We start from the raw sequence: 22,635 nt of genomic DNA, 5'->3' as shown, positions 1-22,635 counted from the left end.
GCTCAGAGTCTCTGTGGTAAAACTAGTTCTGCCAGAGGCGACGAGGGCGAGGCCACGGTGAAGTAACTGAAACTATCACCTGTAATACTCCCAACTCCTCCTCCTCCTCCTCCTCCTCCTCCTCCTCCTCCTTCTCCTTCTCCTCCTCGTTCTGTAAGCACAGGATGTCTGCTGTGGCTTCCTGTCTAATCCAGCATCCAGCCCATAATCTAATCCGGCGAGTGTCTGTTGTATAAATGGCTGCAGATTACGAGCATGAGAAGAGCAGGTTGTTTCCTCGCAGGTAAACAAGCGGATTACAGAGGGGAGCGCTGCATTCGATGCACCGGGGCCGGAGGACTGCCGTTGTTAGGGGTGAAGCAGCTTAACGACGGGGTGGAGGATGCACACACACGGGGCTGCAGCTCATCATTAAAGTTCAGCATCGATTCATATGTCAACAGTTTTCTACAGCTGATAGATTCATTTATCGTCCAAACACCTAAAATATTTAACATGAGACGACGTAAAGCTGCAAATTCCTACATTTCAGAACTATGGTACCTTCAAATATTTGGTGTTTTTGCTTTAAAAATGATGATTTTTGTTATTAAAATAGTTGTAATTTAGTTTTTCTGTCGACTGATCAATCATTGCATTGCTCTTTTGCATATTTTCTACGTTTTATGGCACCAAACTAATGTTTATTTTTCATTATTAGCTGATGTGGCCATCATTTCATGTCTAAAAGAAGTCAAATAATTGTATTTTTCTTGTCTATAAACAACAAAATGTTCAGTTTACTACTGAAACTGCAAAAATGAAGCTGCAATAAGTTAATATTTGGTATTTTTGCATAAGAAAATCAATTATAAAATTGATTAGGAAGTTAAAAACTGTTCCCCCAGTAGTCAGTAGTTCTTGCCTAATTAATGCAGTTCCTCTACACTCCTTTGTTTTGTTTTGTTTTAAAGTTAAAGATCATAGAAATTAAAAGCAGTGACCAAGTTGAAAGTGCCCAGGAAGTAAAGTTGGGTTGAAACAGGTAACACAGCAGATGTAAGGAAACAGATGAAAATGAATTTCAGTGTTAGGCAGCAGGAAACCACAGCAGCCGTGCAGCTCAACTTAACTCCGCCCCATTTTCCTTCACCACACTCTGATAACAGGACTGATCGTCGTTCAGAAACAAACATCATCTGGTTTTAGTTCTTCTCTATCGACATCTGCTGCCTACATTACCCACAACCCCCTCTGCTCGGTGGCGCTGCCAGAGCTTCTTCTACTGAGCTGGAAACAGACCAGTTGTGTCTAAACCAGCTGCGTTGATTGAAGTCAGTAATGTTGGAGATGGAGCTAATTATTAAAGGGATGGTTCAACATTTTGGCAAATTGGCCCATTGCCATAATCCCTATAGTCATAGCAGTAGGTTTGTTACCTTTAATTGTCGGTCCAAGCTACTTTTAGAACGGCGGAGCAGAGCCGCAAGATGCTCAGAGCTACGCTACGGAGGCTCATTATGGGATTTCTTGGTTTCCCTCATCAAACTCATCAAATACACAATCCAACAACTCCACAACGCTCTGGTGGACAAGTTGTGAGCTGCACATTCACCACGCTATGAGATAATAACACAACGTTACCACACAGAGTTGTTTTAGAGGGAAATTCATGCAAAACCGCTGATGCACGTTGCCTTCAGGGACAGTTTTTCATCAAGCAGTCTCTGTATTTCCCTCTAAAACAACTCTGTGTGGTAACGTTGTGTTATTATCTCATAGCGTGGTGAATGTGCAGGTCACAACTTGTCCACCAGAGCGTTGTGGAGTTGTTGGATTGTGTATTTGATGAGTTTGACTTCTTGAAGTTTTATATTGAGTTGGTAAAACTAAAGTGTGTTGCAAATGTTACATAACAGATTTGGTTGGAATGCCCTTTGGTGGACGCAGGACGTAATAATAAGCTACTATAGTTATACATAATGAGCTAAAAAAAACAACAAAACATTAAAAATGTGAATATATTTAGAATATTTAACATAAGAAGCGTTAGAAATTGTAATCTGCTTTGGGGGGTTAGATTGACAGCCCTTGTTTTCTGTCTCCTAGCTGCAGGAAACCTTCAGTCCACATCATGTTAACACACCTGTGTTTAGGGTTTGGTTGCATTTTTATCAAATCTATATGAACTCTGGAAAATTCCACATCATTAATTGAGTCTCGTTAAGATACATTTTCAGCATTTGCAGCGAACTGGAGAGATCCAGTTCAGTTTTTAGTGACAGTTTCTAGATGTAATGAAGCCTAATTATTATTAACGTTGGCAACCTGTAGCTCCGTCCTGACGATCGATAGATGTGAATAATGGATTGATATTGGTTGTTGTGAGTGACAGTGAGGCAGCAGATGGACTAGCTGAATTATTTGAGGACCTGTTGGAGCTCCAGATCCAAAACTCAGAGTTTAACGAGCTTCACATGTCGATCTGATGAGTGAAGAGTTGGAGAAATAACGATTAACTGATGTGTGAGAGCGACTTCGGTCAATCCACGGAGAGACACGGGACGGGTTCGTTAGCGATGGAGCTTAACAAATCATCCAACATGCGTGATGCGTCCACGCTGCTGTGTTTTCATTTTAAAACTCTTTACTGTTTTATTATTTTGAAAACTCCAGTGGTGTGTTGTCGTCTGTAAATGACTCATGGTGGCTCTCGATTGGCTCATCGGCCTCGACTATACCAGTGATGAAAACAAAGCGATGATAAATTCAAAGTGTTTCTTCAGTTCTGTATTTTAACTCTGCAGCTCTTTGTTTTTTTGGGTCCATGCCTATGTTCCCACAGTTCTAAGATTTTTCTCAAAATTAGGCCCTATGCTCCCACTGGACTCTCTCTACCTATCTGGACTGTATCTATCTGGCCTGTCTAGCCTCTACCGGGTCTTTTTACTAAACTTAACCAACTCTTTTCTTCATTGCCTAAACCCAACCAATGGTGGGACCAAAGGGCTGTGGGAACATAGGGCCTAATTTTCAGTGACAACAAAAGTTACAAATGTGGGAACATAGGGCTGTGGGAACATGGGAATGACCCCGTTTTTTTCTCCTTTACGGGATTTACAAGCAACTAATTAATTACAGACAGGTAGTCTACTTCCTGTTTACACTGGCTTGGCGTAGCTTGGGGGTCTCAGGTGTGTTACGCTTCTTTGGAGACAACTAACTCCTACTTGGAAAAGTGCATTTAAACGCCACCTAATGTCGGAGCTCCCACTCGGGGAAACTCAGAGATGAAAATTTCCCCTGACTTCTTTGGGAATCAGTTGTCTGACCTGTACAGAACCACATCGTTGATGATAAAACGTCGATTAAAATGCGTTTTTATTGCTAAAATAAGTTAAAACTTTATACGATATACAATCATGATTTTGAAATGCTTCTTTTTTTTATTGTTTTGTGCCCTTTGCCATGTTTATAATGTCTTTTCCTGAAGCACTTTGTTTGTCCCGGTCAGCCATGTTTTTTTTTGTTATTCCGACCTGGTGCGTCTGGAATATTTTGAAGACGGAAATCAGACGGAAGTTCAGAGTTCCGAGTTGTCTCGAACGCAACATCGACAATCGTCTCTGATTCGGAGCTAAAACTCTCGTCTGCAGATTATGCAGATAATTTTTTTGGTATAAAATGAATTTGCAGCAGTGTGCAGAAAGTCATCAGTTATCATCATTTTGATTATTTATTAAATAAAGAAAGAAAAAAGTTGCTTTGAGGAATCGTTTCTTTTTTAGATCAGAAAAATCCTGACTCGGGGATTGCCCTAGTTTTGTCCAATCAGGAAGTGGAACTAACTTACCGCCGGTTTGTGTAGGGGAAAAAAAGCTCATCAGAGTTTCTAGTGACTCTGCAGTTTGATGCCTGCGAGTAGTATTCTGAGTACAGACATGAAGTAAAGTAAAGTGTTGGATGGTGATGGTGATGACCCTCGTGACTGATAGGCCGGTAGATAACGAGCGTACGCCCTTATAAGGACGACAGCGGCGGCGTGGGCAGGAGGATCCACTTTCAGCATCGACAGACACTTCTCATTTTCATCTGTGGCCACGGTCGCTCGTTCACCATCGCTGGTGCTTATTTAAACGCATCTCTTTTTTTAAAGAAAGTCACAGTTTCACTCTCTGTTTCTCATCACGGCCGAGCGCTTGACACTTCTGCCTCCTCTCTGCCGCTGCTGCTTTCACATCACCATCCATCTGTAGAGCACAGCACACGTCCATCACTGTCTGTCTATCAGATATCAGCCCAGTTTCTATTTGTTTTTTATCTTAAATGTATAGATTTTCAATTTAGAAACGCAGAAAGCTGGAGTGATTGATTGATTATCCTATCGTGGATTCATTTCATTGATATTTTGAGCTCTATTTGTTCTGATAATTTCCTAATTGAGGATCAGTTTGTTGTTGTGTTCAATGACAAAGTTTCCCCTTGTCTGTCCAGATTAGATCCATCCAGAGGCGTTCGTCATCATCACAGTCTACTGAGTCTCATTTATTGACCTGATTAGATAAATCCCCTCTTGAAGCTATTTCATCAAAGCTTATCAAGCAGCCTCCTCCTTTTTTATTTTTTTCCCACTCCTCTTCAGGCTTGTTACCCAATTTTAAACATGCAATCTGCAGCGTGAGATAAATATCTATGTCGTATCTCTCACTAATGAAAACAAATGTAAATGCTTCACGTCGTATCGGCGTTGCAAATTTATCTTCGAGTTCCTGCAACAATCATTTGTGAAATGTGAAATGCTGCAACCGTTTGCAAACACAACTTGCATCACTTTTTAAACCCGTGGGGCGAATGTTATTTCCCACAGTGAGTCATGAATAATAAAAAGACCAGATTTCTTCAACTTAAAAAGCCCCCCCCCAAAAAAAAGAATACAGATGTGCAGCAGTGAAGGTTGGGCTGTCTGTAATCTCAGGGTTTTATGTGTATCAGTGGCCTTCCAGGTGTAGCCTGATCTGCTGATGGATTTTTGCATTTTATTTCTAGGTTTTTCTGGGGCTTTTTTTGCACCTGATGGCCTTGTAATGTTTCATTCTGCAAATCATTATACAAATGCACATGGAAAAGAAGTTGGATGGTATTTATATCGGTGTTAGACATTGGTTGGATACTCTCAGGTCCAGTTCAATGCTGTGGTATGAGGTGAGGTTGTAGGTGACAGAGGAGCAGCAGGTTGCAGCGTGGTCAGGGGAATATTAAATATATGCAAATATGGAGCTGGCAGCGGATTTGACACTCGCCCCCTTTTCCTCTTGTATGTATGAATATGAGAGCGAGGGCTTGTTTGTTTGTATGTGTGTCGACTCTATGATGGACTATGAGAGCTGTACAGGGGAACAACACCACCCAGGGATCAGCTGCAGCCCCCACCTCCGTGACCGTGCATGGATAAGTAGGTAATGCATACATGCATGGATGGATGGATGGATGGATACATGGATGGATCTAAGAACAGAGCAGCAACCAAGACGTGACCAGCATAAACAAGCAGCTAAAAAACGGCCGCTATGCAAAAGCGCTCACTCACAGGTCATTAAAGTTGAAATACTTAACTTTATCCACATTTATAATGTCTAAAAATGAACAGATCTGTGTTATATATTCTTTTTAAATGCATCTTTACATCATCCATAACCTATAAAGTGCATTTAAACAGGCCCAAGAAGACTATAGGATGTTAATACAGCATTCGTTAATTTAAGTATGATTGGTTTGACCACACAAACATAAGAAAGAGTAGTTGACTAATTTAATAGTAAGTTAATGTCATTTAATTAACCATAATTTGTCCTTGCAAACTATTTCATTAGAAAGCAGTGACATCGAGTGAAATATGTGACAAACAAAACGTGAATAAAATCATTATTAAAACGTTGTTTCAGTCCAGTTACATCAGTTTTCTTTGGGTAATCCCGTGCTCTTTCATGATGTCGTCAAAATACTACGTCTTTTGCTATTGTTTTGATCAAAAGACCAAATAACAGACTGACTGTTTATAGACTTTATTTGTAGTTTTATCACGTCAACATGTTTATTTGCTGCAGGTTTGAATATCAGTGATCAATATCGTTTATCTTCAGTTTCATATTGAAGCTTTAATGTGGTTTTGTTTGTTTTTCTAACCATCTGGCAATTATTTTTCACCATGAATTGATTGAGTGGTTATGCCAATCAGATTTGAGATAATAACAATAATAGGTCCAGTACAGAGTAATTTTCCTGGAAAAACTGGAATCAGGGTTTGAAAAAAAAAACAACTATATTTACTTTCCAAATTGGATGGTGCTAAATGAGCTGTTTAACGACCCCTCCAGGCTGTTCTTCCTCAAGAGGAGCACTTGTTATATTTGAATAGAAAAGTAATTACTCTTGCAGTTGTTGTTAACACAGAGCGAGTTAATTAGCATTCATGGTTGCAGCCTCTTCAACACTGGATATGCATCCTTGAGGTGTCCGCGTGAAGAATCGACCCAACACAAATTTGAAAATATTTGTTTTTTATTATTTGTTCACCGTTTTAGAATCGCAGGAATGGAAAATAGAAAAACCAGAGCCAAAAAAAAAAAGAGAGATGGGTCACAGCTCTGGTGCTGTTTGCAGTGGAAAGGGCTCAAAGGTTGAACTGCTGCTGCTGCACAATGAGGGAAACAGATGGAGGCCCGTTCAGGGAACATTCCTCAGAAACACCATCCTGTCAGTGTCGTTTGAACGCAGCACGGAGACACTTCACATTAATGTGTGCGTGAGTGTGTGTGTGTGTGTTTGAAACCACACACCAGGAAATCTCTGCAGTCGGAAAAGGTTATAGTCTCATAATTTCCTGCTCACTGACACATTTATCAGCCAATTAGCCTACTTTGGTGTGAAAGTGAAAGTCTTGGTTTTATGTGGATGGATTTTTTTTTTACTCTCAGCTTTTGAACTTTGAAAAGGAGATGGTGGACTGCAGCCATGCAACGAAGCTCTGACAGGATTTGGTCTTTCATATTGTCGAGCTGAGCTTTCCCCTTCAAATCTTCACGATGGAATTGCAAGTAAGGGCTGGTGTTAGGCCCTGTCTCATTCTAACCACGAACGCTCGATTTTGGGCCTTGGGACTCGGTTTTGCGTGTTCTCGTGTAAGGGTAGGGTGTCCCAATTCTCTCAAGAGCAAGGGGAAGTGCTTTGCAACCCTTGAAAAAAACAATCCTTAAAACAGAGGGAGGCCAGGTGCAGACGAGATGAAAAGCAGCCAAGGTGTCTTCTGTTTTCTGCATTTCTTCTTTCTTGTTCATTCATCAAATGGCAAGATCATCAAAGCCCGCGCTGCAGGAAACACAACCGCTGGAGCCAGCAGTTTCAAACCTGAATGTAAAGCTGCGTCGTAGCTACGCGTAACATAGGTGCCCCATTTTGTAGGGTAAGATCTCTACTTCTAACACTTCGCACTTCATCTTCAAGGGGTATCTCCCTTTGGAGGACACTCGAAACCAAGTGCTAGTGTTAAGGGACTGGGCCTTAGCCTTAGCTTCTGTAGCTTTGCCGGAGTGGCTATCTATTCGCTAGCTGTGGTTTTGCTCATTATGAGGTCCTGGTGTTTGCCAAGTTTTACAACAAAGTCTTACAAGAAATATTTGTTTGTTGGGATTACTTGGGTAGGTCAGGAGTGCCAACATGACACCAGAAGCCACCAGTTCTTGAACTTTGAAATCCCCCGAGAGCCTGTCGTTCATGTGACGGTCAAAGCTCAGGCTAAACTTCTGGGTTTAACATAAAAGCTGAAACATGCAGTCAAAACCCAGCAACAATTCAGATGATTGATCATAATGAGTCGTAATTTGAAGGCCAAGCTGGTCCCAGCTTCTCAGTAATGAAGATGCTGACCTGGGTATCCAAGTGTTAGATAAACAAAACAGGCTGTAAATGTCACTACCTTCTGTTTTCCAAACAGTTAATCAATTAATCAAGCAAACAACGGGCAGATTTATCATCAGTGGAAATAACACACTGCATCTTAAGGTCGTTTATCAGATGAAATAATTCTGTTTTGTGTCTTTTAAAGGTCAATTTGTTCATGAGGTCTGAAGAATGTTGGAGGTGATGTAGTGTCAGTCACATTTCCCTCATTCCTCTGTGGTGAAGTGGTCAGTGGTCAGTGTTTAACGGTAATACTTCCTGCTCTCTATGCAAATAAACAAGTTTGTTTTGTTGTTTAATAGCCAATTAGAATACAGAGAGAGTGGGAGGCATGGGGTGAATTATTGTGAGTTAGTGCACAACTCTGACGGAGAAATAAACTTTCATCCATTTGATTATGTCAAATTTTCAGATTGTATGATGAATGATGAATGAATCTATGGCAGAACATTCATAGTGGGCGGTCTTTCAGAGGACGTCACTAGGGTTGGCGGTCCTTTAGATGATGTCAGCGGAGTGGGCGGTCCCTAAGACGATGTCAGAGTGGGCAGTCCTTTTAGAGGACGTCAGTAGAGTGGGCGGTCCGTCAAAGGACGTCAGTAGAGTGGGCGGTCCGTCAGTAGAGTGGGTGTTCCTCCAGAAAAGTGGGCGGTCCTTCAAAGGATGTCTGTAAAGTGGGCAGTCCTTTAGAGGATGTCAGTAGAGTGGGCAGTCCTTTAGAAGACACTTGTATAGTGGGTGGTCCTTTATAGGACACTTGTACAGTGGGCAGTTCTTTAGAGGATATCAGTAGAGTGATCGGTCCTTCAAAGGATGTCTGTAAAGTGGGCGGTCCTTCAGAGGATGTCGGTAAAGTGGGCAGTCCTTCAAAGGATGTCTGTAAAGTGGGCAGTCCTTCAAAGGATGTCTGTAAAGTGGGCGGTCCTTCAAAGGATGTCTGTAAAGTGGGCGGTCCTTCAGAGGATGTCTGTAAAGTGGGCAGTCCTCTAGAGGATGTCAGTAGAGTGGGCGGTCCTTCATAGGATGTCTGTAAAGTGGGCAGTCCTTCAAAGGATGTCTGTAAAGTGGGCGGTCCTTCAAAGGATGTCTGTAAAGTGGGCGGTCCTTCAAAGGATGTCTGTAAAGTGGGCGGTCCTTCAAGGGATGTCTGTAAAGTGGGCGGTCCTTCAAAGGATGTCTGTAGAGTGGGCAGTCCCTCAGAGGATGTCAGTAGAGTGGACAGTCCTTTTGAGAATGCTTAGAAAAGTGTGTGGTACTTCAGAGGATGTCTGTAGAGTGAGCGGCCATTTAGAGGAAGTCAACGGAGTGGACGGTTCTTCAGAGGACATCAGTAGAGTGGACAGTCCTTTTGAGAATGCTTAGAAGAGTGGGCAGTGCTTTTGAGGACATCTTTAAGAGTGGACGGTCCTTTAGAACAATGGCTCTCAAACTTTTTTACATCAAGGACCCCTAAACGACACAAATTAGACCACAGACCCCTCATTGGACAACATTTTGAAACAAACACCAGAAATATTTGTTCAGAGACTGAATACTGTTACTCTTTTTAGTCGGTGTACGTTCAAATTACTCCCAATGGCATGAATTCTTGGAAAAACGTTTAAAAAAAAAAGTAATATTCCTGGGGGAAAAAATGTGGTAAAATTTTGAGAGAAAGTTGGGGACCCCCAGGGACCTTTGAGCGGGTTCAAGGGAGTCCCCAACTTTGAGAACCACTGCTTTAGAAGATGTCAGTAGAGTGGGCGGTCCTTTAGACGACATCAGTAATGTGGGTGGTCCTTCAGTGTGGAAATGTGTTCCTAACCATCAGATGTCAGATGTGTCCACCGCTCCTGAGCTGATGTGAGCACCTGAGACAGATGTTAACACCAGGTGTGAACAGGTTGTCTCTGAGCTGCTGTCTGTCTGTCTGTCAGTCTGTCTGAACCTTCAGCCGCTGTGTGTCCTCCTGCAGTCTGAGCTGTCTCCACTGTATTTACCGATGTGTGTCTTTAATCAACAGTTTGTGAGAAGGTTGACTTCTCGTCAGACTTCACTCTGCATGTAGGTCAGGTTTGTTGTTGATGTGTATTGATGCATCTCCTCTGGGTTTTTCTATCAGTTCATCTCTCTCTTAACGCTGCCAGTCAGCAGTCAGCAGCGTGGTGTTTGATCTGTCTGCTCATGTCTGTCCTGTGAGCAGGAAGCGCCGGATGAAACTTGCAAGTTGCCGTGTGTTTACACAGAGATGTTGATAGCATGAGACGACGTGCTGTGTCAGCAAGCGACTGATAGATTTCTGCCTTTCTCCTCTTTTTTCCTCTGCTTGTTTGAACGCGTCCTGGATTAATCAGTTTGCTCGATGTCCCGGCTCCTGCACTTCATCTGTTTGAGCCTGTATGGCTGACTGATTAAACCTGCCCGGCTGCTGTCGATCTGAATGAACTCCAGCACAAGCCAAACTAAATCCTGCAGCTACCTCTTATCATACAAACTCCCTCAATATCTCTCAAGACCGAAGTTATTATAAAGTGTCCAAGAGCGTTCAGCTGCACAGTCTCACTGTTGGTCTTTATTACCTGTCTTCAGGTGAGGGATGTGTTTGTGTGATTTATTAAAATCAGATCCTGTGGCTCGTAACCTTCACACTTCACCTCCGTTTGATTGTTTTTAGATGGTGAAAGTCGCCTGAGGAGGTTATGAACACTTTTCATCATCCTCTGATGACGGTGAGATGATGTTAGTCTGCGTAACACTTTGGAAACGAACAAAGGCATTGAATGCCTCGTGTATTTGCCCTGAACAGAAAACCTGTTGTGTAACGATTAAGAGACAAGAGAATAAAAGAGAATGTGATGTGAAAGAAATGATTAGTTGATGTTATGGTAATAAGCAGTAGTCTCTGGTTTTGGCTGCTTTTTCTCTGTTTTAAATCAATCTCAATTAAATAACTTTGTACAGAACATTCAGAGATGTCAGAAAAGTTAATGATTGAAAGAAAAAATCATGAGCTGTTGCTGTGTATTTTATTATACTGGAGTGTTTTGTAGAGCTCAACCAGTGGAGTGAAAAATACAGATAATCATGGGCCGGTTCGATTAATCCCTATTAAATCGTAATCAGATTAATTAGTTAGGACGATGTTAAAAACGTATCATCATAAAAACGATTTTTCACTTTAACTAGGATAATTCAAGTCCATTGTGTGGAATTGGTACGGCTTCGATGCTTCGGATGAAGAGAAAAACACTCCCCGTTGTAAAGTCTGTCTGAAGTCCGTGGCAGTTAAAGATCACAGCACGGCAAACTTATTTCAACTCCTCCAAAAAAATCGCAAATCAGGTTTTGAGAGAAGAAAATCAGGATTTTATTTTTGGGCAAAATCGAATAGACCTAGATAATCAAATAATCTAGATAATCAGCCTTTGAATCTGGTTTCAATTACTTGTGACAAATCTGTATTGGAGGTTCAACATTTTACTGTTTAACAATGAATAACTTTGATTAAATTTTGTATCTTTATGGTGAGCCGAAGGCAAATTTCCACCATGGTGGATAATAAAGATTTATTGTATTGTATTATTGATAATGTCCTCAGTGCAGCTCTGCAGTAAACTCTGAATAAACATAATGCAAGCCAGTAGAGACAGGTAACAATCCTCTAATGATACATTCCTACAGTACAAACCTATAGAAATGAGATAAAACCACAAACTGGATGAACACAACACCCAGTATTTCTCTCCAGTGGATCCACCAATGACAGGACACCATTTCTACATGAAACCACCTGCAGAGTTTGCAGCATCATCCGCTGACACTGACACTGAGATGACGGAGAGAGACTCAGAAATCAGAAAATGAAATTGTTTTGTTAGTGTCTTAGCATTGTTGTTCATCGGGTGTATGTCTTTGCGGTTGCCCTGAGCTGCTTTATTTGTAAATGAAAACATCAACATGAGCGAGTGACTAGATATGGGAGAAGTCTCTGTGGCTCAGCGCTGACGTCAGACCAGCAACAACTTTTCCTCTGGAAGTTTCCTCGTGTCTCCTGGAAGTGGAGTTTCTGCCGACGTCAGCGTGCGACCTTAAAAGGGGAAGGCGGTTAATCACTGCGCCGGTCAGCACTTAAAGACAGCTGAGGTCAGGAGGCAGCGGCCGCTGGAAGAGTCTGTTTAGGTCAGCTGCTGAAGACGAGGCCTTAAGAGCTTTGTGTGGTCGTATAATTAATGACTGTCCTTCTGTGCCACTGTTTGTATGTGATCTTTCTTGAGCAAGTGTTTGTTTTAGGCGCTTTTCTGCCTCTTAATCGGACCATTAAGGTATTGTAGCTGAGGTGGTAATTATTCCCCGTCTTACAGTCTAAACAGCTGCACAGGCGGTGCATTAGAGAAGAGGAAAAGCAAAGCCAGTGTTTTTGTGCCTGAGAGGAGCTCAACTGTCACTTCTCATGAGGTTTGGTCTGTTATTACTCTGATTACAACCCTGGACCTGCCCCCACATCACTGTGGCTTCTAATCTGCTCCTACCCCCTCACTGTTTATGTCACCAGAGGCTGCTTTGTTATGAGCTGAGAAAAAATGTTTTTCTCTGTTTCAGACAGGTCTGCAAAGGTCTGTAGCGTTTTCTAAGGGTTTGTAAAGGTCTCTAAATGTTTGTAACGGGTCTCTAGAGGTTTGTAAAGGTCTGTACAGGTTTGTAAATGGTTTCAGAGGTTTGCAAAGGTCTCTAAAGGTTTGTAAAGGTCTGTAACGGTTTCTAGAGGTTTGTAAAGGTCTTTAAAGGTTTGTAAATGGTTCTAGAGGTTTGTAAAGGTCTGTGAAGGTTTGTAACGGTTTCTAAAGGTTTGTAAAGGTTTGTAAAGGTCTGTAACGGTTTCTAGAGGTTTGTAAAGGTCTGTAACGGTTTGTAAAGGTCTGTAGAGGTTTGTAAAGGTCTCTAAAGGTTTGAAAAGGTCTTAAAAAGTTTGTAAAAGGTTCTAGAGGTCTGTAAAGGTCTGTGAAGGTTTGTAACGGTTTCTGAAAGTTTGTAAAGTTGCTAAAGGTTTGTTAAGGTTTGTAAAGGTCTCCAAAGGTGTTTTAAGGTTCTAAAGGTCTCTTGAGGTTTTGTTAGGGTGTGTAAAGGTCTCTAAAGTTTTCTAAAGGTAGGTCTGTGTAGGTTTGTAAAGGTCCCTAATGGTTTCAAAGGGTTTCTAAAGGTCTGTATGGTTTGCAACGGTTTCTAACGGTCTGTAGAGGTCTCTTAAGGTTTCTAAAGGTCGATGAGGGGTTTTGTCAGTTGTTGTGTTTGTGGGGAAAACCCTCCGTCATTCTCAGTCCTGAGTCCGGAAACATCCTTTAGTTATCAGATAGGACATGAACTGTCCCTGTGGCTGCTGGGAAGCCGCTTTCTAACATCAGATTCTCAGCAGGAAAGGAAGGAAATAACATCATAATTATACGTCTCCTCTTTTAGCAGGGAGGTCCTGGTGGAGGAACTGTTGGCCTAGATTAAAAAGTGAAAGTCAAAACAGCAACGACAACTGGTAGTTTCCTCTGAAGGACGTCACCGGCTCTGGTGGAGCTGAAGTCAGCCGGTGTGACTCAGTGATTAATATGCTAATTCTTTTTTATATATAGAACGTCAGGACGTGAAAATTGTCTGTTATTTTAAGCGTTGAACTTTCATCCCACAGCCCAAACTAGTTCACTTTAATGCTATATATTATATAAACGTATTGATTAATCCTAACAGCTCAAACTGCAGAGGTGACCTACTTAAAAAAGTCAAAAGAAACATCCAAATCAAGTTCTCCTGCAGCTTAAAAACCCTCCTACGCCCATCAAATCCATCTTCTTTTTTTAGCATAATTCAATACTCAGAGTATTACCAAACTAATCAATTTAAATGATGTAATCTTAATGATAAACAGTACCAATGATCGTTAAACAAAGATGCAGATTTGTTGCAACAACAACAACATTAGGGGAATAGATAAATAAGAAATAAAAGATATAGATACAGTCCCATTGATTTCTTGAGATATCAAACTTTACTTTCAGTTGGCAACTATCTTGTTATTAGGGACGCACCGATCCGATATCAAGATCGGATATTATTCCAGATATTGACTAAATGGCTAGATCGGGTGTTGGCTAATGGGACTGATCCATGACAACAAACACAGAGCAACAATGTTTTACAAAGTTAGGACAATAATGTTAAAGTCAAGCCCTGATGCCTTCACTGTTTTCCACATGGCAAGGTGTACAGTTTAGGTTGAATTCAGCAGTGGTATTGGGTTGGTTAGAGCACTGGAAAAGAGAGTAACGACAGCATTGGTCCAATGGAAGCGCCTCCTGGTGGAGGAATATGGGTTTTGCTAAAGCGCCCAAGAACTGACATCTCTGCATTGTTGGTGAACGAGCAAGTGTGGTATTTTCAATAATTTAAGGACATTTATAGATCACCCACGTTAATAGCATCATTGAGGACCCTTTACAGATAAATATTAACACATAGGCGAGTAAAAAAAATAAATAATAATAAGTTGTCTACATTAATGTTTCAATCTACATTTTGTAATGAACAAATTCTAAGTATAATTTGATATGACCAAGACACCTAAAAACAAAAACACGGCCGTTTTCATCAATTTATAAGCAAGTGGGCAACACACATACATTGGAGTGAATGAGTTTTCTGGGCACTTTTGCAATACCCATATCCTGCCACTCGGGGCACAAAACCCTTAAACCCTTACCACGGGAGTCAATGGTGGTGTCGTTACTCTCTTTTCCAGTGCTCTAGGGTTGGTATTGGCCAATACTCTAAGCCCAACTATCAGCTTTTGGACAGATGGGATCGGTGCATCCCTAACTTGTTATAACAGGAGCGTGTTCTCATTGACAGACATCATAACCAGGTTGGTTTTATCCAGTTGGGAGAAAGGTTTGGAAACTGGATTAACCTCACGTATCCAGGTAGTTGAGGTGCAGGTAAAAACACGCCGAGGGTTTAACACAGACGGTACCAGTCCTGTCCTGTCACCTTCTGCATGTTGAACCGACATGTACGTTTAATTAAAAGGATTTCCCCATCCTCTTTGGGAAACAAAGAGTTAGTTTGCCTGCAGCCAGACGGAGGTGAATGAAGAGTTCAGACTGGACAAATGAAATGACAGGAGCTGTTGTTGTGTTAACTTAGTGACCAAAGTGCAACCAACCACCAGGCTGCATGTTAATGATAAAAAATTGTGTTGCTCTTGTGTTGCATGAATGTAGGCTAATATTTGTTGGTTGGTAATCCTGATTGTTTTCTTCTTTATTTTTGTTTTTTGGTAAGTATACATTTTCTCATACAAGTTGAGCAGAAGCTTTTATTTTCAGACTTTTTTATTTGTGTGAGTGTTAAAGCACCATAATGTTTGTTTTGATAACCAGCTCACAAAATTCGTTTTTTTTTTTTAGTTTTTTTTTTTTTTTTAAACGAGCAGGAACGTTCAGCTCAGTTTTCACGCCATCGTCTCTCACACCAGATTAACCTCCAATCCCTTTATCTGTGTTCATACTCTGCAGTGCCACTGTGTAATCCCGTGTGTGTGTGTGTGTGTGTCTGTGTGTGTGTGTGTGTGTAGACTGACGGGATGTTGTTGACACGTTGTGGTGAGGTGGCATGTTGAGGTCAGTCGTGAGCTGATAGGAAGGAGGCTTCATCTCTGCTTTACTTCAGTCTCAGCTGTGGTAAAGTCATTAAACACTCAGCCAGGTGGCATGAAGAAAGTTAATCCCCCTCGCCGTGAATTATTCTCCTTTTTTATACTGCTTTCACACCAAAGAAGGAACTCTGGGAAAACTTGTTTTTAACCACACGAACAGCAGGACGAAGTCGACCCGTCCATCTGCGGTCCAGACTGTGAAGAATGAGACTCAAGATTCATATTTAGTGTGACTGCTGAAGCAGTCACACTATTGTTCTTCTGTTTGGCCATTTTCTTCCGCCTTTTTACGGTCTTCTTCTAGTCCTTCATACTTTGTGCTATTTCAACAATTCATATATCAAAACGTGCAGCTTTTTTTGAACTTTATCGGCATTACTTTTCTCTTTTTAACTATTTATACTTTTTCAAATATTTAACTTTTTCACAAAAAATCTCACATTCATCAAAGTCTCAACCTCTCTTCTTCACAACTCCACTGTAGTGTAGTGGGTAGGGTAACTGCTTGCCAACCCTAAGGTCACTGGTTCGAATCCAAGGGAAGAACTCTTGTTATGTTATGTTGAATTCTGCTCTCCTCCCCCGCCTTCAATTGGTTACAGGTGTTTGTTATCTCCTTGATTACTCATACCAGTTTGCAGCACATCATCACATTACAATGAATGACAACAGTTTTGAAAGCAGTGTGCTCTCTGTAGCCGAGTGGCAGAGTAAAGGTTTAGTGATCATATGGTCATGGGTTCGATTCCTGCCTCAGTCTTTTCACTTCATTGCTTGACTTTTGATTCCAATTATTCAGCTGTCATTGGACAGTCTTTGATTCCTCATAGTATAAAGCTCATTGTAACTCAGGTTCTCTGTGGCCATATGGTTAGTGCTCAGCCTGAAATTCACAGACATTTTCATTCTAAGTCATTCAAGCTTGACTCTCAAGCTTTCTTGATGTTGACAGTGTGCAGATCATTAACAGACAACAGTCTCTGCAACTGTGTGTGCACTGTGGCCTAGAGGCAGAGTGGAAGTCTAATGACCATGAGGATGTGGGTTCGATTCTGACCTTGGTCAAACATTTGTATGGTGATCACTGCTTGCACTATTTGCTAATTCTGCAACAGCGTTCAGTTGCTGTCAGCAGTCACACCATTTCCATTCTTGGAAATGCTTTTTCTAGTTTCTTTTCTTTTTCTGTGTTTTATTTGAAGTTTTGATCCATGAGAAAATCTAAAAACCATCGCAACTTCTCTCCGGAGCTCTAGTAACAACAGGTCGGTTTCAGCCAATCAGAAAAGAGGAGGGCCTCTTTTCTGATTGGCTGCCTGACTGTTTTATAAAGTGGTCCAATAAAAACAGAGCAGATTTCCGAACAAAACACTCAGAGAAACCAAATCCTGCAAAGTTGTTGGATGGAGGGACCAGGTGGTGAGGGGGCGGGGCTTAGTTGTGACATCACAAAGTGACAGGAAGTCCTGACGGCTGGTTTTAAGGCTCAGTTTCTGAATACAGGCTGTGTGCATTTCTCTGTGGACTGAGGCTTTGATACTTTCACAGTATTAATATAGAACCTAGAGCTGCTTTATAATCACACTACACATGGACATCTACCTTTATACTGTATGGAGCTTTAATACAAACATCTACCTTTATACTGTATGGAGCTTTAACACAAACATCTACCTTTATACTGTATGGAGCTTTAACACAAACATCTACCTTTATACTAGGGCTGGGACGATATGCTTTTCTGCCGATTCAATTCTTCTACGATTTTTTGGATGGCGATTCGATTTAAATTGCGATTCTACGATATTGCCGATTCTCTCGATTTTTAGTCTTTAGCATTTTTAACATTTATCTGCACACAAATACTGTAGGAGCCTATAAATTAACATACTCCATTATAAACTGAACTTAAACCCTTTTCAAAACCTGTACTCTCTTTATGTAAAAAAGGTTAACAAATGCACATTGCACAATATTTAAAAAAAATAATTTTGGGGGGGAAAATCAATTTAAAAATCGTCAAAAAAGATATCGCGATATTTATGTGAATCGATTTTTTCTCCCACCCCTACTTTATACTGTATGGAGCTTTAATACAAACATCTACCTTTATACTGTATGGAGCTTTAACACAAACATCTACCTTTATACTGTATGGAGCTTTTTATTTTGAAGGAGCTTTAACACAAACATCTAGCTGGTTTTGGTTCTGGTGTCACCAGGTCGTCTCAGGTCGACTGCATGTTTAATTTTGGTCTAATTACCCTCGGCTCTGACTGTGCTCCATCTCCTCTGTCTCTCTCTCTGTCTCTCGTCTGTTCTTGTGAAGTCATTCATGCGGATCAGGTTCTGCTCGGTCTGAACTGGATCCGCGGTGTCGACCTCGCTTTTCAACTTAACCTCTTTCTTTATAAAGTTAGTTTGTTTTTTCTACGTGGTGCCACTTATTTACCTTGTAAAACCAGAGCAGCAGCAGCTTTAGAAACCGACACTGACACTGACACGGCCTCATCCTCGACAGCATCTGCCCTCACGTTACCCCCCTCGGGGTAAATGGGCGTCCTTGTGTCAGTGGTTTGCTGTTTACTGCCCACAGAAACTCTCTGTCTCTCTTCACTCCCCGTCTTTGTCATCGTCGCTCTCTCTCTCCCTTAAGCTGAGATGACTCATCCTTCCCTCTTTCTCTCCCTCTCTCCCTCCTTTCCTCTCTCCCAGGCCTCCCAGTGTGGCCACGCTGGAGGTTTTATTACTGTCGCTCATGTTGAAGATATGAAAATACCCCAGTGTCTCCTTTTTGTTCACAGTTCTCTCACAATGTTTTATAAAACGAAACATTTTTTTTCTTTTCTTTTCTTTTCAGGTCGCTGATTTTACATGGAAGCCTGTTTCCACCAGTGAAGGAGAATAGATAATCTCAAGGTAAGTCAGGGTGTTATGTTATGTGATATAAAAAAAAAGTCATAATTATGAGATCAAGTGTGAACCTATTAGGGGGAAAAAAGTGACACTATGGCATAAAAAGTCATTAATGAGATAAAAATAAGTCATAAATGGACACAAGATTCAAAATTGTGAGATACAAAATTGAAATGATGAAATAAGAAGTCATATTTATGAGATAAAAGGTCAAAATTAGGACATAAAAATCATAATAATGAGATACAGGGTTGAAATAATGAAATAAATGTAAAAATTATGAGATAAAAAAAAGTCATTAATAGACACAAAATTCATAATTCTGAGAAAAAAATGTAAATTTATGAAATAAAAAGTCATAATTGTGAGATTAAAGGTTGGAATTATGAGATAAAAGGTCAACGTTGTGACATTAATAGTCATAATTTATGAGATCATTATGAGAAAATCATATTTGGATACAAAATACTTAAAATTGAGAAAATTGGGACAAAAAGTCACAATTATGAGATTAATATTTTATGATTCACCTAGAGGATATTTATTTTTCTTTTATTGGCAGTAACAGGCTTCCATAGTTTTAACTGTTACTACTATTACACTGAATTGAGTTGAAATAGAGTTGAAACGTACGTTATATATGATACATACGTTATTAATGCCGTGAGCCGTGTCCTTTCCAAGATTCGTCTAAAACAACATTTTTGTTTCAAGACTTTTTTCATAAGAAATTCATAATGTGAGGAGTTTGTTGCTCTCTTGACTCTTAATGTTAAATTTAACAGGTTCCAGAGTCGAGCTGGGTCGGTACCGGCTGGTTCACCTGCTGCAGGTCGACTTTGGTTTTATGTTTCAGTGTTGAAATGTTGATTCATTGTACATGATGAGACTCAGAGGGCGTTTCAGCTCGAGCAGACCCCACGTGGATTGTTTCACTGATTGTTTCTGGCTGTTGGGGAATAAAACAGCAACACAAGAACTTTGGTACGATGTAATATGACCAATTAAAAGAGATAGAAACAATTCAAAGGAGGCATCATAGGAGGAAAGGAGTGTCTTAGTTTGAAAATAGTACATTTTTAAAACTAATTAGAGAAGATGACAAAGCAAAAATTGTTGGTTAGGATATAAAAGCAGCAACAAATAGATAAAGAGTTGATGTGAATTGATCAGTATATAAGACATGATTTGTTGCAGGGCCTAGATCAGCTGCTGAAATCCAACACTGAGCGATAAATCAAACCCCCACAGCTCAGGTTGGGTTATTATTAACCCCTGATGTTGACTATAAACTCAGCTTGTTGCTCAACACTTCATGCACCATAAATCCCCACATTTCCTGGCCTGGTCCGATCCGCTCTCCATTGAGAAATATTTACTTCCTGGTAAGTGAATAGTTTAAAACGATTGGCTCTGCCTTTATAAACCCAGTCGATAACGTTTGGTCGTCACGTACAGTATGTCATGCACCGGAATGAGCCGGACATGCAACAAAGCTGCTGCAGGCTGTGAACAACAATGACCATCCCATCATTGCAATCAGCAGAGCAAAGTGAATGTGTGCAAGACGTCCGTCAACAACAGCTGCAGGTTTTTGGTTTGACAAATTTAAGTTGCGGAACAAACGTAACAAACGGCTTCGCAAACATCGTCTCCACTGCCATCACTGAACTACAACTTCAAACTTGGCGCATAAGTAGATACTCCCTAAAAACTCGGGGTTTACTCGCTGCTGATTGGGTAAACTAGTGGTGCAACGTTTCATTGATGATCCCTGATCCATTCAGATTGCTTTCCACGGATCGGGATGCAAGTGGTCTCCGGATCGGTTGATGGAAAAAGAAAAAGGTGGGCGTGTTAGTATGGAAACACTTAGGTGCACTGGCTGAACCGAATAAACGGACAATTAAAGGAACTCAACTTGTATCGGTCCCTAACCTTCCCCAATTCAAAAATGATCCAATCCGTGACCCAAAAACCGTGATCTATTCCGATCCGTGAGGTTGTCGATCCAAGAGATGCCAAGAGAAAGCCCCGAAATAAGCATCAATTTTAACCCTCTGGTATACACAGAGGGAAATTTTCACTCATTTTTTGGGCCAGAACTTTCACTGTACGACCTCAAACAGCATGATTTTTGGTCAAGAAGCTCAATTTTATGTACATTTTCAAAATTGATGCTTGTACAATTGAAAAACTGAAACTACAAAATAACTAATAATGCATCAAAATCAGTTTTGTTACTAATCTTTGACATATGCAAGGGTCTGATACCACGTAAAAAATCTCCTGGCTCCGATAATCAAAATTTCAGCACACGCTTTAATAAATTGCCAATGAAAATATTAAAAACCAAAGAGTAGTTTTCATAAGAATTGAGGTTGATTGAAAGATCTGTGCAAAAAAACATGAAAAATAAATATTGATCTGATATATTTTTAGAGCAGTTGTTTATAGAGGACATTTATGGCCCAAACTTTTTTGGAAGGGCACCAGAGGGTTAAAATCCCAGTGATATTAGAAGGTTTCTACACTTTCTGAAAAAGAGAAACTGCCGCACAATGATTGCACGATGATCAACACTTCTTTTTTTTTAAATTCAAAAACAAACAACACTACATTAAGTTCGATGATCGAAACTGTTGCACATTACATCTACTACAACTATTCCCGCTGTTCACTGATTGGCCGGTAGATTCTATGTAGGTGGGTGGAGCCAGGTTAGAGATTTCCTAGAATCCACAGAGAAACATTTTGTCCCAGGAATCTTTTTGTTTTGGTTTTACCTGCACAAAACGTTTCACCTGAAGTAATGAGAGTCACAGAGGTGTTTCTCCTCCTGACTCTGTCTGTGACTTTCTCTTTCTTCTTTCACCACCTTTGTTGTGGAGGATTCCCTCGCTTCTCTTTTTGTTGGCTGCAGCTTTAATCTGGTTTCTGTCCTGGCACCGAACCGAACGCCTGCAAGCTGAGAGAGAAGAGAGAGAAGAGAGAGAGGAGAGAGGAGAGAGGAGAGAGGAGGGCATCGCTGCTGATGAATTAATCATCGGGTTTATCCAAAACCTCTGTCTGTAACCCAAGGTGTCTGGACCAGAGCTGTTCTACCTGCAGCCGTTCATTTCCTCCCCTGCAGCAGCTGCTTATCATCGCTACATGATGATGGAGTCCGATCAGTGTGTCGGTACCACTTAGAGCTGGATTAAAGGGGATAGTTCACCCAAAATTGAAATTTCTCTGAGTTACAGGGGGTCTCGGCGTAGCAGTGCATGTCCATATAACGGTTGCAAATGGATACCAACTGTCTTCGTAACAAAAAGACACACCAAAAAACATCCAAATACCTCCAAAAGTGCTCGTATGTAATGTCCGTCTTGTATTGAAGCCTCAAAATGCGAAATTGTCCCGAAAAAAATGAAATAAGTCTATATTTCAAGCTTGTTTTGTGGCGGAAGCTTCTTGAAGCTCCTCTTCCCGGTTTCTCAAATTTGGACGAACTGGGAAGAGGAGCTTCCGCTACAAAACAAGCTTGAAATATAGACTTATTTAATTTTTTTGGGACAATTTTGGGGCTTCAATACAAGACGGACATTACATTCGAGCAGCATGGAGGTATTTGGATGTTTTTTGGTGTGTCTTTTTGTTACGAAGACAGTTGGTATCCATTTGCAACCGTTATATGGACATGCACTGCTACGCCGAGACCCCCTGTAACTCAGAGAAGCCACAGAGGAAATTTAAATTTTGGGTGAACTATCCCTTTAAAGCAGCTGGAGTAAAAAGAAGAAAGGGGATGGAGGATAAAAATGCAAATCCGTGTTGTTTTGTTGCAGCAGCTCCTACAGTCTAATCCTCACATTACCAGAGAGTAAAGAACAACACGAGGCAGCTCATTCATGTTAATATTAATTAAAGGGATACGGCGTAGTATTAAGATCTGACTCATAAATATTCAAAAATCAAATTAAAGTGAGATGAACAGACGGAGAACTTGATCTTATTATGTCGAACAGATGTTGTAAAATGTTACTGCAATTATCACTTGTTTGCAAAATGTTAAATATCAAACCGTTGGGGGCCTCAGGTGATTTTAGTTAATTGATATATATTAA

At 40.8% G+C, this 22,635-nt stretch overlaps 1 protein-coding gene across 1 annotated transcript in view; it reads left to right on the top strand.

Moving 5' to 3' along the window:
• Window positions 1–22,635, top strand: part of plekhf2 (pleckstrin homology and FYVE domain containing 2) — a 40,618-nt gene that overhangs the window by 5,797 nt on the left and 12,186 nt on the right. The window contains exon 2 of the mRNA XM_085803427.1: window positions 18,471–18,529. The gene's annotated coding sequence lies outside the window, so the exon portion shown is untranslated. The remainder of the gene's footprint in view (window positions 1–18,470; window positions 18,530–22,635) is intronic.

The sequence above is a fragment of the Trachurus japonicus genome, chromosome 16, assembly GCF_045865225.1.
Source record: "Trachurus japonicus isolate A0001 chromosome 16, Traja_1.0".
Classification (NCBI taxonomy): domain Eukaryota; kingdom Metazoa; phylum Chordata; class Actinopteri; order Carangiformes; family Carangidae; genus Trachurus; species Trachurus japonicus.
The sequence above is the reverse complement of the archived record's forward strand: the minus strand, read 5'-3'. Positions and strand labels throughout refer to the sequence as shown.